This window comes from Rhea americana, unplaced genomic scaffold, assembly GCF_003343005.1.
Source record: "Rhea americana isolate MKP2758 unplaced genomic scaffold, rheAme1 scaffold_87, whole genome shotgun sequence".
NCBI lineage: Eukaryota > Metazoa > Chordata > Aves > Rheiformes > Rheidae > Rhea > Rhea americana.
In genome coordinates, this window is record NW_028187055.1 from 63,362 (window position 1) to 82,482 (window position 19,121).

Below are 19,121 nucleotides of genomic sequence, written 5' to 3' on the forward strand. Positions count from 1 at the left end.
ACAATATGTGAACAGCTTTCGATTTTGAGATGGTTGAATCTTTTCTCCACCCAAYTGTCCCTTTCTTCAATACATAAAACTATAACTCAGAGAGTGGCTCTGCAGTGCTCAACAAAAATGTAGAAAAATTTTGCTAGGTCTATTGCTATATCAGGTCTCATCACAAGGCAGAGGTTAAACAATCAGAATGGGTATGGAGAAAAAAAATAAAAGAAAACAAGATAGAATGTATTTATATAATAAAAAATTATATATGTAATACATAAAATATATTATTTATAATGCATATAGCCTTAGTATTTCATTCTCTCCTTAATTTAAGCAAGGGTAACTTTCACCATAAYCCTTCTTTTGCCTGATGTTCAGGCTTATGGGAATAAGTTATTTCTGGAGGATATCACTTTTAATTCTTTCCTTATGATAAGTCAGTCTGACAGTCTTACCTATTGCTTTGCATTGGTGGCAAAGCTTAGCCACCTCTATAGAGCAGTTGTAGGCAGAGATACTTATTTCAAAGTGTCAGCCCTAACCTGACCTGAATTAATCAACGTCAGAAGTTTACCTTAGCTCACACATATTGTGTCACTATTAGCATTGCATTGCATTGCATCCTCTATAGAGCAGTTGTAGGCAGAGATACTTATTTCAAAGTGTCAGCCCTAACCTGACCTGAATTAATCAACGTCAGAAGTTTACCTTAGCTCACACGTATTGTGTCACTATTAGCATTGCATTGCATTGCATTGCATTGCAAGTCCTATTAGCATTGCATATTTATTGTTATATGAGCTACTCAGCAGTCTTTTTTAACTCTCTTACACAAGTCAGAGGCATCTCCTTGGTATCTCCCCTGCGGCAGGATGCCTTGGGTGGCAGATGTCAGCTGAGAAAACCACAGAGGAAGAGCTAGTAGAGAATRAATGAGAAACACACATTTATGCATGCACGCACATGCTTACACACAAAGCATGTACCCTCAGGGCAAGAAGGGCAGAATCACTGTAAACTCAGCCCTTCAGGCAAGRAAAAAACACTGGAGAAACCTGAAGGAGGAAAAAGATAGAGAAATGTGTTGCTATCTTGCTTTCCCGAAATGGGCTTTATTTCTAGAGTCTTTCAGCATGTGCAGTCTAAAACCCCCTTGAGGCTAACACAATCTTGTCCAAAAGACTTTGGGAATCTACAGTCTGAGAGTGGAGGAGCTGTCAAAGGTAGAGCTAATGCAGATATGTAYCATGCAGGACTGATATATATACCAGCGATTTTCAGTTACTTGACTGTTAATATCCAGCAAGGATTCCTGCCACCCTAATGATCACACTCCTGACAAGTTCAGTAGAATAACTAACACAAATTTTAAATTATGGAGAAACAGTAGAATTATCATCCAARCCATAGTCATCACACAGGGCATATCAAATGCCACAGTGGACAAAATATGCATACAGTTCATAAAAATAAAGCTTATAACCGATTAATTCTGATGCCTAGAAAGACTGCAAAAATGTGTAGGAAATGACTTCTAAYTCTGTGGAGAACAGAGGGAAGATCTCAGATTTAGATATCATGGTTGAAAATGCAGTAATGGAAAAGTGGTAAATTTATGTTCATTGCACTGATATTTTAGTGAAGTTGCTATATTTTCAGGTTAGCTAACAAATAGTTTTCAGTCCACCTAGATACACACAATCCTTCCTGTTTGGGAAGGACTGCAGGTTCTGAATGAATTCAAATGTAAGTTGTATTTGCCCTGCAGGACATATTAGCAGTATTACAAATTACCCTAATCCTTCATTTTCAAAGCCAAATGAAGCCAGTGGAGTCTTTGTCTTCCTATTGGTGGCCTCTGCCTTAGGTTCCTTCCCCTGAGCCCGACTGGGGGTTATATGTTATCCTCAATAGGACCTCCAGGAATCCWGTTCACCAGCAGACCACAACTCTACTGTGTAGCAAGCAAGACAGATGAAAGCTGCTGCCCAGTACAATGACACACCACAACAGAAGAGTCACTTCAGTAGGAAAAAAAAAAGAGCTCAAAAAAGAGAATTATTTCAGCAATGGGGGACCGATGAAAGTAGAAAATCTTAAAGAGCAGGCAAGATGCAAAAACTCTCCATCTTATTCTGAACTCCTCGAATTATTTCTGAACTAGTCAGACTTATAGCAACAAGTACATGCCCAAACTAGCCACTGAAAGTATAAGCATTAAATATTTAAAGTTAAATTTACCTTCCCTTGTCCAGAGTGGAGACCCAATGCATCGTTTCAATGACCGCAAGAAAACTGCTAAYGTCCTCTTTTAAGTGAAGGTGCAGGGTGCTGCCTCCTGATCCACTCTGTGTCCTGAAGACTCATAGGCCACTCAAATACACTTTTGCCAAACACTAGCCAGCTGCTGGGAGTCCTCACAGCTGTAGTTTGAAGGACATCAGTTCCCTAGCAGGTCTAAAGAACCCCATATTCTATGTGAGGAGAAAAGCCTAAACAAGACAGACTTTCTGATTGCAGGCTGAGCACAAGGGCTTACTGCAGGAGGGCTAGAAATCATTCTCTGTAAAGTGGATGACTTTAATAGGTAGATTRCTGAGAAATAACAAGTGTGGTGTACTTTTACTCAGCTCCTAGAGCAGGACTCTCTTCGAATGCTATAACAATTACCCCCACCCTTGAAGAGTCTGAAGATTTGAGTGCATGGCTAGTGTAAAGCCTACTAGGATTTAGAAGCACAACAGACACATTGAGAGGGCTGTAGTATCTCATACATTTATACGAACTACATTACCAAAAGCAATCCAAAGTTCTCATACAATCACTCAAAGTTCTCATACAATCCCTCCTTGCTAATGTGCCTCAGTGTCTTGTTATCCTGAAAATRCTCAAATAACGCCCCCATGTGCTGTTGCTTGAGCAGCAAAAWGTACAGGGAGATTAAGGACAAAATCCAGAATTTGGGCCAGGAGGAGGAGAAATTTCATCATGCAAGAACTCGAAACAGCAGCCTTGCTTCAAAAGAAAGGCTAATGGTGCCTACCTGGGTGGAAAGCTCCAGGCTGCACCTTCACAGCAGACAGTCATCTCCCATCACCCAGGAGGGAGGAGTAGGGCTGAAGGCTGACCCCRCTCCTTCCCAGCTCCTAACAGCCAGGCATAGGTATTTCTCTGATCATCGTGCGGACAAGAGGAAGGAGCAATGCCCTTCTTCTGGAAGAGCCAGATTTTTTTCCCAAATACTGGATTGAGAGAATTGGTTCTTAATGTACTGTTCTGGACTTCACTTGTGCCAAAAGTTAAGCATTTCAGCACCTGATTTGCAAAAGCTTAGGTCACTTTTGTAACCATCCTTACAAGGTTTGCCAAAGATTGCATACGAAGGCTGCAACAGTCCAAGGTCTTGAACCTCTCGTCCTCTCTAGTCTATATTGAAGCATTAATCACTGTACCATTCTTCCTCCCAAGAGTTTTTTTTTTTAAGTTATAGTCACCAAAAGAGAACAGAGTTATATCTCATTATAAAATAAGTGACCAATCATACAGCTCAAACTTAATGCATAGCAACCACTTGCATCAGCCTGCCAGCAAATTTGTGGCAAAGAATTATTTACAAAATGGCAACTGGCCCAAACTGGCAAATGTCTTTGAAACCAGAAGCTGTAATTACCTATAGCTCTGGTTTGAGATAATTAGCTAAACATCAGTCTTTTCTTGGAGACAGGTACTTTCCAGCAACCAGTATAATTTGACCTAAACAGCAGCTATAAAACAGTGTAGCACAGAAAACTGTGGCTTCTCTCTTTCTTCATRTGTTTATCTTTCAACTTCAGCCTTCATCCTGCACATCTAAGTGGGACAGCAGCACATCTGTATGGCTTCATACATATATTGCCATCCTGTGGCCAGATTCTGCCAGCACAAGAAACCATGAGAATGAAGGTATTTTAAAAGTAAATGTGAACTGAGAGCTRTTATTTCTAGAGAAGTAAGCTATTGCATGGCACTCACAAAATACAGCTTTATAATGGGCATGGAATTGAGCTAGAAAATGCAAATCCAACTGCATTTTCAAACCCTTGCAATTCAAGGGCAGTTGGATTTAAGGTGCAGTGGGCAGTGAAAAAACATTTAAGAATATTCAGATGCAGGTAAGGGGAAAAGACACTTAAAGGAGAAGGGAAATGAATATCAGRTTTTAAAATCTTCAGGAATAACAGAAGTGGTCACCATTGACTTGAGGTCCTTGTGGAGCATCCTAGAACAAAAATCAACCAGGGAAATGTAAACATAGAGGAAAAGCCTCAGCATGACAGATGACCCAAAAGCCTTTGGAAACTCAATGCCTCCCAACCAGGAGGCAGTCGGAAGGAGAGCATGACATGATTACAGTGAGTGATAGGAGAAAGAAAGCAGAAGTTAGGTGGGACTCTGAGGGTTGCTGGCACATTTCAAAAGGTTGCCCATTGTGTTATATGCAGCCCTCTATGGTCACAGTGAGGGGGATGTGGAATTCCTGTTAGGTTGTGTTTTGGTTGCCTAATTCTTCTGGCCTCCATGGAGGAGGCCATTCTTTCCCCTGCAACTGCTTAGGAAGGCAAAAGGAAAATGTTGATTAGCACTTAGCAGAGGAAGTGGCTTATTTGGCCTGATTATAATCGTGGGAACTTTGCTCCCTCTGCTCCAGTAACCACATTGGTAGTGTTAAGTGGAAAGTCAAGTACTGGTAAAGAAACTGCTGAATCAAACTTAGTCTCACACCACTTGCTTAATTTTCCTTGAATAAGAAATCTTAACTTTCTTCATACACTGGGGCCTTGGTGACTTTCTCCCCAAAAGCCATTTCAGAGCTGCTTATTGGGTCATCATCTGCCTCTGTTACCTTTGGGTGGCTATTTGGAAAGGGATAAGGTTTGCACAAGTGTACCTGAGAGTAGAATCTAGGCCCATGATGTCCAGAGGCTATAAGTCTGTAACTAGTAAACATGCTGAACTTGTGCATTATGTCTTGAGAGTCTTTTTCAGGCAAGGAATTTTGTGTGTGTGTTTAAAACAAAAATTTACAGTACTATACACATCATCATTATTACATTCAGGACACAAACCATAAGAAAYAGTGATTCAGTGTTTTCATGACTTTATAACTGACATATTTTATGGTTGTGTTACCAAATATTGGGAAGCCAAAGTGTAATTTTCCCTATAATTAGCAGTTTAAATCAACGTACTTATCAATTATAAGGTACCCATCTTGGCATGGGCCAGGAATCCTTCAATGTGGGCAGCTAGAGCTTTTCCAGGGCTTGCTTACATTTCAGGATGAGCTACAGCAGCCCAAGGACTACTTTACATTTCGTTATTGTTAGATACATCTTCTTCCCACCTTGTCATGTTCCATGTTCCACCAGCTAGCACAAATGCTGTGTCAGTGGCCTTTCCACACTTTCTGAGATCTGTTTGGTTTTCAGATTATTACTGCAGCTGAAAATCAGACCCACTGGATCTAAACAGCAAAAGCAAAAGCCAGGAGAAAGACAGGATTTCACCTTCATAACAAGCATTTCTGTTATCCTGTTGTCTTGCAGGACTTCAGAGGAGGTTTCTTTATTCCCCTGTTGCAAAGGCAAAACAAAAAGAAAAAAGTAGGAATTTGGCAACTTTCAATAAAGAGAACAGATTAAAAAGGATATAAAAGAGGAAACCTTGCAGTATAAGTATAAGGCTTGCTTTGCATAGTGGAGAACTGAAGTTTATTAGGTCACCATGTGGAAAAATGGTTTTGTTTGGAAGATGCCAACAGAAAATAATGATTCTGAAGAATCATTAAAAGGTAACAGAAGACTGGTCCATTTAGTGTTGAAACAGATACCCTTGGCTTAGGAGCACCAAATAAAATTAGCCTGAAAAATATCCATGTAATCCTCCCATCTTCGTTTTCTCTTTAGATAAGAGCAGAGCAGAATATTTTGGGGATTTGAGGCATCATTTGTTTACATGGTCATATTTTAATCATCTACAAGAAGCTAATGTTACACAACCCCAGTGTTCAAGTGATCCCCTACCTTGCTGTTTGTAAGAAGTAAGGCCTGATATTCATAGCATTCCCTGGCTGCCAAAGGGACAGGAGGAAAGGGCTGGGGAGAGAGGGAGGAGGAGGAGGAGGAGGAGGGAAGAGAGGAGAGAAAGGTCAGGTCCCTTTTTAAGAGTTTCTGAGCTTGTTGGAAGCTTTCAGAGTGTGGGTGGTAGGTGTATCGGCTGACATGGGGAAGTGTAAGCGTGAAGCTGGCCACCCAAGACCTCGGGGTCACTGCTGACACTCCAGATCTCAGAGCTTGAGAAGGCACCTGCTCCCTTGCCAAAACAAACCATCTCCTGCTATGGGCATACTTGAAAAGACCTGCTTTTGTCAGCCTGGGGGAAGAGGGAGAGGGAGGAGGGAAGGGGGAGGAATTAGAGAGATGTGGGGACTTTTGGTTTTACTTAAACAGTCTCAAATAACCAGTTTACAATGCAGCGATGTTCTTCAGAATTTATTAAAGAAAAGAAAAAAAAAGCTGAGGAGACTTGACTCCAGATCTGGTGAGCATTAATATGCATCGTGCTAGAATTTCATGAGGCAAGCGAGTTTTGTAGCCCTTGCTCTGGTGGTCCTCTGCTGACAGGATCTCAAGCCGCTATTTGTTATCTTTAGGCCTGATAAGTACATCTGGTTTTGATTCAGGTGGCCGCGAGCTTGTCTCAGAGTTGAAAAGGGTGCTTTGCTCAAATTGAATTTTCTCACAAATTTCAAACTGGGATGAGAACCAGAAGAAGCTGGGTCCTGTCACACAAAATTCCCGTTTTGCTTGCTYGGCCCTTGGGCTCGTAAAAACCTGGCACAAATCAGTTTCACCTGTTTGGCTAAGTGAGTACATGCTAAAAGTAATAAAGCTATTAGTGCAATCAGATATTTCTCTGCATGTGTTCTGATGCAAAAAGAGGGGAGGGAGGTGAACTCTTCTCAACCCTGTCTATCACATATCTTTCTGTGTCCCTGTAAATTAGTTACAGAGAGGCTGCTGGTTCTCCACTCCTTTATTCTTGGGCATTACAGGCTGGCAAAGAGATGTGGGTAAAAAGACCTGTTAGAGTCCCTAACCCAGCTTAGAAAAGCAATTTAAGTTGCATCTGAAGAGAGGAAGGGGTATTTTTGGTTGCTGTTGTTGACTATCTCATCATTCCAGGGTCTGCACCAGACTTGCCCCTGTTTCTAGACAGCAAAGCCCCACCAGATGCTCTGGCCCTCACGAGAGGACTGCTTCAGAGCCTCAGCAATATAAGTCCTCCTGACTTCMGTTACAGTTTCCTTCAATGGCAGAACAGGGCCTTGGTTATTAGTTCTTGAGAAGCTATAAAGTTTGAAACAACACACACTTTGGACACCATTCGCTGTCACAGTGTATCACCATGTCCTCAAAGACTGTGTTTTTCACAGCTTACAAGCAAAACTCTTGAGGAAACTTAGAAATGAAAGAATTTAAGAGGCTTTTGGCCCCAGATGAAGGCCAGTGACATCTCTAATTAACTCCACTTTGGCAACAATTTTATTACCCATAAATCCATGGCATTCCAGCGGTAGTTCCTGCTCATGTGAGATACTGCATAAAACACTTTGGGAAAGTGTTGCACAGAAGATACCATAAAAGTGTACTCTGCAGTTCTTCATCCTGTCATTCTTCCAGGCTCAGCTTTAGGAACTTTCAGGACAAAACATGGGACTTCTTTTGTTTGTTTTAGAGTCAGTTTTCCATATCCTTTTCCATTTCATTTTATGTTGCTTCGTTGTGTATTTTTCCTTGCAGTGGCTTCTCTTACGTCTTTATAATAAGCTTTGCCTACTCTACGGATTAAGAAACTGCATTTGTGATACATATTTGTCATGCCATCAAAAAGTATGTGGACTCATCATAACAAAATGAACAAACAAAGCTCTTCAAATAAAATAATAATCAATATGAAAGATAATGAAGATATAAAGGTGAAAATAATACTCAAAAATTGCATCAGAGCAATTTCCTAACCTAGATCCAACTGAAGGAATAGAAAGAATGATTCTGATTGCATTTTTCAAATTTATTTCTCTATATTTTCTGAAAAAAATGTTTTAAAAATATAAACTATCTATATAAGTTTTTTGAGAGAAGGGAGTCAATCTTGAGGAAAAAATTACCATTTTTCCCTTAAGATATTTTAGATATCAACATCTGTGAGAAAAATCTGTTCAGCTATATGAATTCCCTCTCCTAAATCTACCTAGCAACAAAGCTCTCTTCTTTATGATGTACAAAGTGGAGAAAAGTGCAAAGAGCTGCCTGGTATTCCTTTGCACTCAGCCAATTGAGTTACCCTTGTAATTCATGTACTCCTTAGGGTCTTCAAGAAAGGTACCCCATTTGCATGCTATATCTGCCTACTAGAAGTCTGAGAGGAATTTAGCTTTTGGAAGAATCCTTACAACTTGTCATGATCCCTTCTGTTTAAAGAAGCTACAGCTCCCTCTTTCATGAAAGCCTTCTGAACTCCCATGGTACGAGTGTTTCTGTGTAGCATGTAAAATGGCCCAATGCCCAGTTACGTAGCTGACCGCCAACTAAATGAAGAGACTTGGAGAATGCTGAGAGGACTGCTAGCTATAAGTCAAAGGAAGAACCAAATGCCAGAGCCAAACTATTTCTGTCCATCACATTAAGGGACAACTTTTATGAATGTCACATTCTTAGACAGGCCTACTGTGATGGAAAGCCACAAAGTATTTGGAGGCATCCTTCAGTTGCTTTTAGACCATTTTGGTGCTTGGGGACATCTGAGGGACCTCTCTTCATTTTCTTGGTGGCTGTAGGCATTTTCTATGGGAGCTTTCTACCAAGCAGGTATTCTGCTTCTTCTGGAATCTCCAGCCTCGTAAATGCAACACCATGAGATATCTGTTGACATTTGAGGAGAACCGTAGAAATTACTTCCTGTGACAGTTCTGACCCACTCCATCAGACCCACAGACACAGAGTTGTCAGACGTACTTCATCTCTTCAGGATGTAGCCCACCTTTAAAAAACAGAACACAACTCTTAACCATACGTCCATTTATATTGTCAGAGCTGTCTCTCTGACTCTGTAATCAGGTTGATTGAATCCGTGGCATTATATAGGTCATGATTTTCCTTCATTCTTCTTCATTTACTTTGTAGTGAGTCAGAAGTGAAGTGAGTGGAGGCAGAAACTAGATAAATGCATAACCGTAGCATACCCAGTTAGGACATGGTTCTGGCATGTCTGTTCATACCAGTCCACATTCTTAGGATCTTGGCACTCATATTTCTTACAGACAGAAATAAGGCATTTTTCACCATAACGACAAGAGTCACTGCAACAGCCTTTGTGATTGGGTGGTAAAAATCTGATCACTGATTTCCACAGCTGTTGTCCTGAATACCTCTGCCTAGTTGTTTATCAAACTGCCAGTCCTACTTTCCCAAACTCTAAAYGAATGTAACCTCTTGCCTTTTGTCCACTTTTGACATCCTGCCTTGCCTTTGCTCCCAGTCTACAGAAATTCTCCTCATTCTTGTCTTGTTTCTCTAGGCTGTGCATCATATAAAAGAATGGGAACAGTAAAGAAAGAAATGCACATAATTTTTTACCAGTGAGATGCTTCTCTCCACCCTCATTGGCCTTGTTTARGTGGCTGGTCACTGCCTGCATAGGGGCTTCTCTTTGTCATGCACAGAATGTGACTCTTTCTGAACTGAAAATGTTCATACAGCACATTCAATGGCAGGATGTCAGGGGGAAAAGCACTTCACCACAAGGYTACCATCAAATTAATATCCATACTGTTTCCCTATCTTGGCCCCACCATCTGATCTTTATGGAACAGACAGGTCAAAGGAAAAGTGATAGAGCTTGGGGACTTTTGCCTTTGAAGTTAYGGTGACAAAATGTCACCAGCTGAACAGCATCAGTGGGAGCGTCAGAGCATCTTTCGCTGTGGGCGGATGGTCACAGCACAGCGACAAGCACACCTGATGCCAACTGGCATGCATTTCTGCAGTTTCTACCGAGCAGACAAGAAAAGAGTAAAGCCCTGGAAACATGATGCTCCTCCCATCCCTATAGGAGTTGGAGTTGCAGTCACCAAATGTTTTGGTCTTTGGGCTGCAGCTGACGCAACTTGAGCAGCCATGGTCTGTCATCTGGTGTCTCTCAAAACCCACCTGAATTCTCACACACAGTTCAGAACAATTCCTCCTAATTCAAACTTCTTTCTGTTCTCTCAGGTAAAACACAAAAAGGCAGAATTCACTTAAAAAGAATTCTTAGTATATCTTTGTTTTTTTCAGTAACCTGTTTTACAATGATGTGTACTTTTCTTCTTTTACCTTTCTCATCTGCCTTTCCTCCAAATATTTTCCAACAGCCACAGTCTAACAATAAAAGCAAAATATTTGAAGTATCAAGAAAAAAAAMCAAATTGGATTTAAACTGGTTCTAAGAGATCACAGCCACAGAAAACACACAGGAGCAKCAAGAATGTCAAGACTTCAGAAGAAACACTTAGAAAATGAATCAGGTGAACAAAACAGGTTGAGAACAATACTCTTGTTTTTATAGATATTGGTTTCTAGATTTTTTTCTCTACAAAATCTTGTGCAGGTTGATGTTTGCTATTTACATGTCATAGAATTCTTATCTAAAATTTAGTTAATTCATAATTATATATATATATATATTAATTTTTTATTTAATAAAATTAAAAATAGATAAAGAGAATAATATATAGTAATATCATTTTTCATAAGGATATTGGAAATGGCAGGAGACAGGATAAGAAAAGAAAAAAAAGGCACACATACTTGCTTATTCTATGGAAAGATCCACACAGGCAGTAGTATTATGTTAGTGGTTTTTAATAGCCATGATGTCAGAAAGTGCTTAGAAATTTTGCTTCAGATTTTTCTTCCAAAAATGCATAGAGGTTTTACTTTTCTCCATCTATAAAATAGATCTTTAAAGTTAAGTACAAGCTTAATTATATTTTGAAATTGAATTAGTGTTCTAGTGATTTTTATTTTTAAAAAGCTTTAAAGTAAATTATGAGCGAGTTTTTTGGGAAAAATGACCAATTTGCACAATAGTAGAAATCTAGAAAGCCAAAATGAAATTAATTATTTGCTTTGCATCTCTTACTGTAACAAAAAGGCGATGGRCAATTTAATATTTCCAAGCTAAAAAATAATCAAAAAAGAAAATATCTCAACAGAAAATACTCTATTGCAAGGTCAACAAGTTATAAATTCTGAAAGAGCAGAAAAGGAAGAAAGAAAATGGATTTTGAAATATATTTTGTTTCTTTAAGTTTGGATATTTTTTGTTTAATCTACAATTAATTATTCTCAGAATTTACCTTTATCTCACTTTACTTTTTTTTCCATTTCACTTTTCTCAGCCCACAAATAATCCATACATTGACTGTAATTTGGTGTGGATTTTGTTTATTGGTTACAGTTGATTATTTCATCCTTTCACTTCTGGAGACTTTTACTATAGTGTAGATACCTCTTTCCTCCAAAATAATTGATCTTCACAGATACTTGACTTTGTCCACYGATCTGAACGAGCTGTGCCAAGCAGCAACCTTTGTCTCCCAGTTGTGTGGGAATAATGCACGGAAAAGGTAGCCTTGTTAAAGAATTCTGCAGACTATCCAAATATTGAACTGCCTTTTCTATACGAACAAGCTAAATCACACTATGATTGGGTAAGAGATTGAGCTATTTATGTCCACGGGAGATGAATATTTAGTGCCACAGGGTCTACAGTCACAGAAGTGACAGGAGCCAGTGGGAGCGGAATCTGTGTCCCAGGCTCACCCACGTCCTCTGTGAAAGGCTTGGAAAATATGTGCAAGGGACACATGACTTTTGTTCAGTTGCTATTCCTCACCCGCCTTCAGTTCATTCTTCCTGGTGCTTTGGCTTAAAAAATATRTATGTTTGTATTTTTTTTCTTACTCTTTTCTTTATATCCCTTCTCTACTACCTTCTACCTGTGTTGAAATTTCACATGAAAGATCAACCAAAAATACAGGCTTTGAGTGCTCCTAGCTTCCCTTGAGTTATTTATTACTGGGTATTTGTTAAGATATATATATATATATAGATAGATAGATAGATATTCAGTAGGGCATAGCATTCAGTGAAGCTGCCACGGGATACCCAGGTATTTACACTTCAAGCTACACAGGCAAGTTTCCCTAGCTCGCGTTGAGGCTCTGATTCTCGCAGGGCTGGCATGGCTTGTTGCAGCTGAGAAGAAAATTGTCCCTTCCTGTATTCCCTGCCCTGTGTGTGAGGATAGTTGATCTTTGTGCAAGCAAGCCACTGACTCGCTGCAATTTCTAGTGAAGCACAAAAAGGCAAAGTGAGGTTGGTGATGGTTTACCTTAAAATACTCTATATTAAAGTGTAGCTGCTCAGCGGTTCTTCTGGAAGTAGGTTAGCCATCTGCACTGTGAGAGGTAGGTGGAGGCAATTGCCTCGTCCAGTCTGACAAATACTATCTCCGCTTTTGAGTCAGGGCTCAGATACCCTTGTAGATCATAGGTTTCAGAGCCAGACGGGAACATTGTTGTCATTGAGCCTGATTCTCCTAAATGAGTCATAAGGCAACTTAACAGTCTTATTCCAGTTAAAGGATAAGTTTTTTTTCATTACACTTCAAATATTTTCTCCCATAGAAAAAAGTTAAGCATGTCAGAGAGAGAGTCATTTCCACAAGCAGTCACACTGACTTCACTGAGTGAAGTATAGCACAGGTTTATGGGCTGGAGCAGGGTATGGGTACAGTTTCTTATCATTCCCATACTCAAACAAAAATGTTTCCTGATACTTTTCAACCATAGTGAGCTCTTTATATTGTCATGTTTGCATAATCAAAATGTTGCAAAAATTATGCATGGACAGACCTATATTTCTGTGAGGTATATAATTTGAAACAATAAAAAGCTTCTGAAACTTAGTGACAAGTGATCCTGAATATGCCCCAGGGCATGGCATTTAAGGGGTTAAGGTTGAAAACTTGCATCCTAAGAAGGCTTGGAAGATTTTAAATCCAAACCAGATCCAACCAGATACCTGGTTACCAGTATTTTCAAGAGGTGTACAAGAACCCGATTATCATTCCGAGGCAGCCGGAAGAGAAGTAGTGGAATAGTATAACTTGTGGACTATAAACCTGTCTGGGTTTTTTTGGCATTGTTGTTAAATTAAAGTTGTATTAAAATGAAACACTTCWCTATTTAGCTTTCTGTCTTCCTGGCAGGTTTTGCTACATAAATCTAGTTGGAGAAAATTGGCCCATTTGAATTGGACATTGGATATGGCATTTCTGCACCATCAAGAAAATGGCTACACATTTTTTTAATTGTTTCCCTTGCATATAATTTTTAAATAGTCTTATAAAAATGTTTTCCTTGTTTCACTCCCCACTGAATTAAGAATGCACATGAATAGTTGCCAGTTGGCCTATGCTATAGTCATTCCAGCAGACAGCAACGAGAAAGTATGAAGTGGTTTTTGGAAGAACTACCTTTCTTTGCAGTATGCATTAGCCTTTGCATAGCTTGAAAGCGATGCCTTTTATTCCCTGCAGCCCAGTTGCTTCAGCTCATGACAAAAAAAAAGAAAGCAACAACAACAACAACAAAAAAATTCCTGACTGGTGAACATAAAGAATAAACATAAAAAGTCTTACACGTACCATTTTGTTTTGCTTTGCAAGTAAACAAACTTTTGCTATTCTGTTGAAATTTAGGYGACTTATATTCTCCAAAGATCTTGACCGTGTATTAGGATAAAAGCCTCTTGTTGCTGTAGGCATGTACGGTATTTAAATCTCTTCCCCCTCTCCCAGACTCTGCCTTTCTCACAAACATACACGTGCACATACATACCCCTTCACACACTAATGATCGCGATGTAGATGTGTGGTTATGGCTCATAAATTATTATTTCTTTTTTTTGGTGGTGGGGAGGGGGCAGCTCTCACTCAGGTAAGTCACAGTTTCCGGGAAAAGTCACACTGAAGCACAAAATGTCGTTTGAAATGTATGGAAAGTAAGGCCAAGCACCAAAATGTTTTGTGCTGCTGAACTATCAAACAAAACCAGTACAAAAGGGTTTTGTGCGAATGGCACTTCCGTTCCGTGGCTAGAAGAGAGAGAGGGAAATCAAATAGCTGATGCATTTAGTGCTGTCAGAAGGGCACTGATAAGGAGACAGACATTTCATTTCTTTTTACTAAAAAAGAAAAGCCCAATCTGTTCTCAAAAACAAAAGAAGGAAAAAAAAAACAAGGCTTGTTGGATGAAGGAAAAAAAAAAAAAAAAAAGAGGACGAATAGAAGGAAACATGATGGGCTTGCTGGCGACACGATGTGACCGAAGGCACCGGCGCCAGGCTGGAGTGCGGGACCCCCGGCCCTGCCCCAGCGCACTGGGACGGCACAGGGCACCCCACACTTGCCCTCGCTGGGCCCCATGCCTTGGGCTCCCCACCTGGCCAGCACCTACTGTCGATATACCCTGTGCTAATATCTTTTTTTTTTTTTTTTTTTTTTTTTTTTTTTTTTAAGTTGCTTTTATTCAACTTAGTAGGGAAAAATACCCATTTATTTTTTTTTTAACCTTTTTATAATGATCTCTCCTCATTTCTGCCTTGGAGGATTTGGTTCCTTTCAGTGCGCCCAGGACTGTGTCGTCTGGCTCCTTCAAGATCTAGTTGTTTTCTCAATTAAGCCTAGAGAGAGGGAAGTTTTCCCTCCTGGATTATTAGGCTCATTTTAAGGAGATAATTCRGGGGCTTAATTAGTGACATTAAAATTAAATTTTAACTTAGCTCTTTCCCCCCATGCTGGGGAACGCAATGTATAAATTGYCTGCTGTTAGGGTAAATATCACTCCTGATTTTCCTTAGAGGAAAAGACACCGGGGAGGTAGGAAGTGAGCGSTAGGTTGAACAAAGTTGATCTTTCCACAGTGCTGCGTGGCCCGTCCTCTTGCGCGAGCTGGGTAGCACGAAGAGGGGAGCCCATTCCCCTGCTCGCTTGGGGGCTTCGGGGGCCTCCAGGGCTGTGGGATCGCCGAGGGCAGGGCTCACGCAGACACACGCATTCGCCGTCATGGTGCTGGCCTTCATGGGGAGGTCCGGGCAGCCCTGTCCCCATCAGGGCAGAGAACCCCCCCCGGGCGAGCGGTCACCTCGCACGAATTCTGCTCCTCCAGGCAGACTCTTGAAGTCACTCGGAGTTAACGATTTCACTGGGATGTGCACGGTATCCTAGATGTTTCCAGTTTGGAGACGCCGCTAAGCACCCAAATCTTATGTTAATCTTGGCTGTGACGGATGSTTTTTAGTATTTCTGAATATCAGTTTCCATGCCTGTGGAGCCACACATCTGGAGCGGCAAGCAGAACGGTCTGTCCATCGCTTCCTCACAGACCGACTGGAGTTTTAAAGGAGTTTATACYGCAATCAGTTGCTTTTCTGGATCCTGTTTAGACCCCTTTACTCATGCTTTGCACAGACAAATCTGTTGGCTTCAGCTGAGGTCAATGCAAGCTTTGTCTCACAAGGATGTGAGGAACATTGAATAAGGCCTTTGTTCCTATATTCATTTTTATTTTTCAAAACATATAGTGACACTTCATAAACACAAGACAATGCAGCTTTATAAAAATATGATGAAGGATTAATGTAATGTAATGAAAATAAAGAATCTGTTAAAGAATGACAACAATTACATTAAGAAAACTGGCATCTATCAGTTGAAGCATAATGATGTGTTTCTATTAGTATGGAAAATACCCAGAGTGGCAGCTACGTTATAAAGCACATATATTGACCTTCAGATCTGTACTTTGTAAGAGATAAACTTGATTGGCAAAAATATTTTTTTATAATGTGGTTCAGAAAGTGTAGATGATGCACTTTCTTCCTCTTCTGAATCTTTACATGCATTTTTAAAAACATTAAGACTGTCAATTATGTCTGCCTTACAGAACTGTTAGTAATTTTGTCTTCCTATGACAATTTGCCTTTTAAACATGTGCCTCATCACATATCCATTTATTTCTCTCTTCCCATCATACACAAAAGTTCCTGCTCATGCCTCACCTCTCCCCCACACAACCCCTCTCTTGCACCTCACCCATCGATGTAAAGAACAGCACAGAAAAAGCAAAGTGTTTTTCCTACTGTCAAAATGAAAAAGCATTTAAAAATTCTCACTAAAGAGGAAATTTCACTATAATAAATTCAGTCTTCTGAATGTCTTTATATTTTTGAAATATGTCTTTTAAATTATTTACTGTGCTTTTAAACACAAACTTTATTTCAAAGCTGGGTACAGACTGAAAATGAATGTTTTCTAGGGAACTTGTTTTGAAGAGGTAAAAGACAGAATTAAGTCTTTCAATGTTAATCAAATTGTTATCTTTCTTTTTAGCTAAGAATAAAAGTAAAATCTGAATCAAGAAAATCTGTGGAGGAATTCCTTCATAATTCTGTTTGACAGTCTTGTCCGTTCTTACTGAAGACAGGTTGTGCTCTATTTCTATGTGTACTTCTAGAAGCTGTTGCCGTAAACATAAAAGTTAAACTTCAAGTTTGAAATGCTAAAGCTCTATATCAATTTCAGACTTTGTCGTGCAGGCTGAGCTCCTTTCATGTTGAGTACTGCACARAGCAACCCAGGCAAAATTCATCTCCTGTGTAACTCTTCAAAATAGCCCCAGAGATGCTTCTGCTCTGTGAATACAGCAACTGAGCCCGTAGGAGTTGATTCAAAAGTGCAATGAGGCCTCTGAAATGCTTTTCAAATATTTTTACAAGAAATTGAGAGATTTGTCCTTGAGAATTCTAYGTGCCTTGCAGAGGGCTCATAAATAAACAGCTTTCAGGATAAAGTTTCACACTTCGGCTCACTCAAGAAAAGAGAATATTTTACTCAAATGATTTCTAAARAAAAGAGCTCCTCACAGAGTCTTGTAAAATACAGAAATGTTTTCTGTTAAGCTCTGCTTCGATAAGACTGTGTTTTCTTCGGTGAGAATTAATTATTTTTATTTTTCAATCTGCTAGTCACCCTGATCACACATGTAACTATGCTTTTATTGAGTTTTTGGTGTTGGTCGGTTCTGCCACAGGCCCCCCCCCGCCCCACCAAGTCTTTCTCAAACCCAAACTGCCTCTTTTATGGTGTTTGCTTGTTTTTTGTTATTTTTTAACATTTTATTGTGTTTTTTTAAACATTTCCTGTTTCTCATATATTTTGAACTCATAGCTCCAGCAGAATAACAGAATAAACACCATATCATATATCTGTTCCCATGTGGGGTGAACAGGAATATATCAATCAAATTGGTCATTTCTTATTAACTACCAATTAAAGCACTAGTAACATTGAACATTACAGAAAATGCCTAAAGAAAAAATTGCCAATTGCACATTTTTGTCCTAATTTGATCAAAGCTATTTGTTCTATACTGTTATAAGAGAAAAAGATTTACTTCTCGTCTTGGTATACGATTTAAGAAATCCCCGTGCTTTGTGTGACAATCCATTTGAACATGCTGTGGATCTCTGCTCAGGGGTCTGAGCTGTAACTTTTGAGCTACTTCTGTTGACTTTGAATCAGACTTAAGTTACAAGCATTCTGTTTTTCTTTGCTACGTACTGCTGTTTCTAAAGGTGTTTCTAGCCAGCTTCTCAGCTCCTAATTCAGGAGGTCTTTGATATGCACAGAAGCATTCTGTAGAGATCAACTGGTCACACTTTCCTCCCAGTAAGATAATTAAAAAAACCATGACTGACTGTGACCAAAACCAAATACATCGTCTAAGAATGAGAACAGTTCACTGCAAATAAACATCACAAAATTGTAAGTTTTACCTTGCTTGCTTTTCTTCTGCTGCTTCTGGTTTTACCTTCCCTAATTTAAAATCTATTCAATCTATGTTGTCCCACTCATATGCTTACAATATAGCCTGCATATTACAATCAACAGATTACTTCTTCACTTTAGGGTATGAACTACTGAATCATGCCTGTGTTAGTGCACATACAGCAATTCTAATTAGCCTGTAACCGTAAGGCTGACCACTTATTTCATTTTTCAGATGGCAGATAAATCACAGTATTTCCTTCATTATTTTCACCTTACCCTGTAAATAATATTTTTCCATCCTATCAAGGTAAACATTTAATTGTGAATTAAATATTTTGTTCAAGACATTTCATTTTCCGTGACTTCTTGCAAATTAATATTTCATTTCATTAAAATGTATCTTGAAATATTTTTTATTCAAAGGAAACAAATGAGTCATTTTAATTTGAGAATGACAAATCAAAATTGTTAAGCCCTCTCACATTCTGTTTAGGGCTTTTTCTTCCATCAAGATTATTCACCAAAATTGGGAAAGAGAACAAACTGAAGATCTGGAATATGGCTGCAGCAAGTACTTTTAAAATATGCTTTAAAACGTCTGCATCTTTTTTTGGCACTACTCCTCCCCCCCCCCCCCCCCCCCCCCCCCCCAGTTTTGACTGTAGGTGAATTAAAAGAGTGATATTTGATAGAAAAAAAGTCTGGAATTTAAAAACAAAAAGACAAAACTATTGAAGTCTCACAGAGACAGAGCAAGGCTTCACAGAGACAATTCTGAAAAACATGAAGTTTCAAAGCGAAAAAGGACTTTTCAGTAATATATCAGTTTGCTCAATTGTTTTCCAGATGACGAGTATGCCAACGTGTTATAGTGTGGCTATGAGTGCTTATTAGCACAAGTCTACAGGAACATTTGGAACACTCATCCGAAGTTAAATTTCTCCGTTAAATTCTGCAAGGCCTTGCTAGAAGGGGCAGGAGACAGGAGCAGGGTAATGCGGACCTGGAGGACTGAAAAGGAATTAAGCAGCCTGTATGAGCTGGGAACGTAACATTCATCTCCAGCCTAACTAATCGGGTAACCTAGCTTGCGGCGAGAGGGAGAAATGAAACAGGGAATTAAAAGGCCTTTGCGGCGGGGCGGCGCAAAGGCC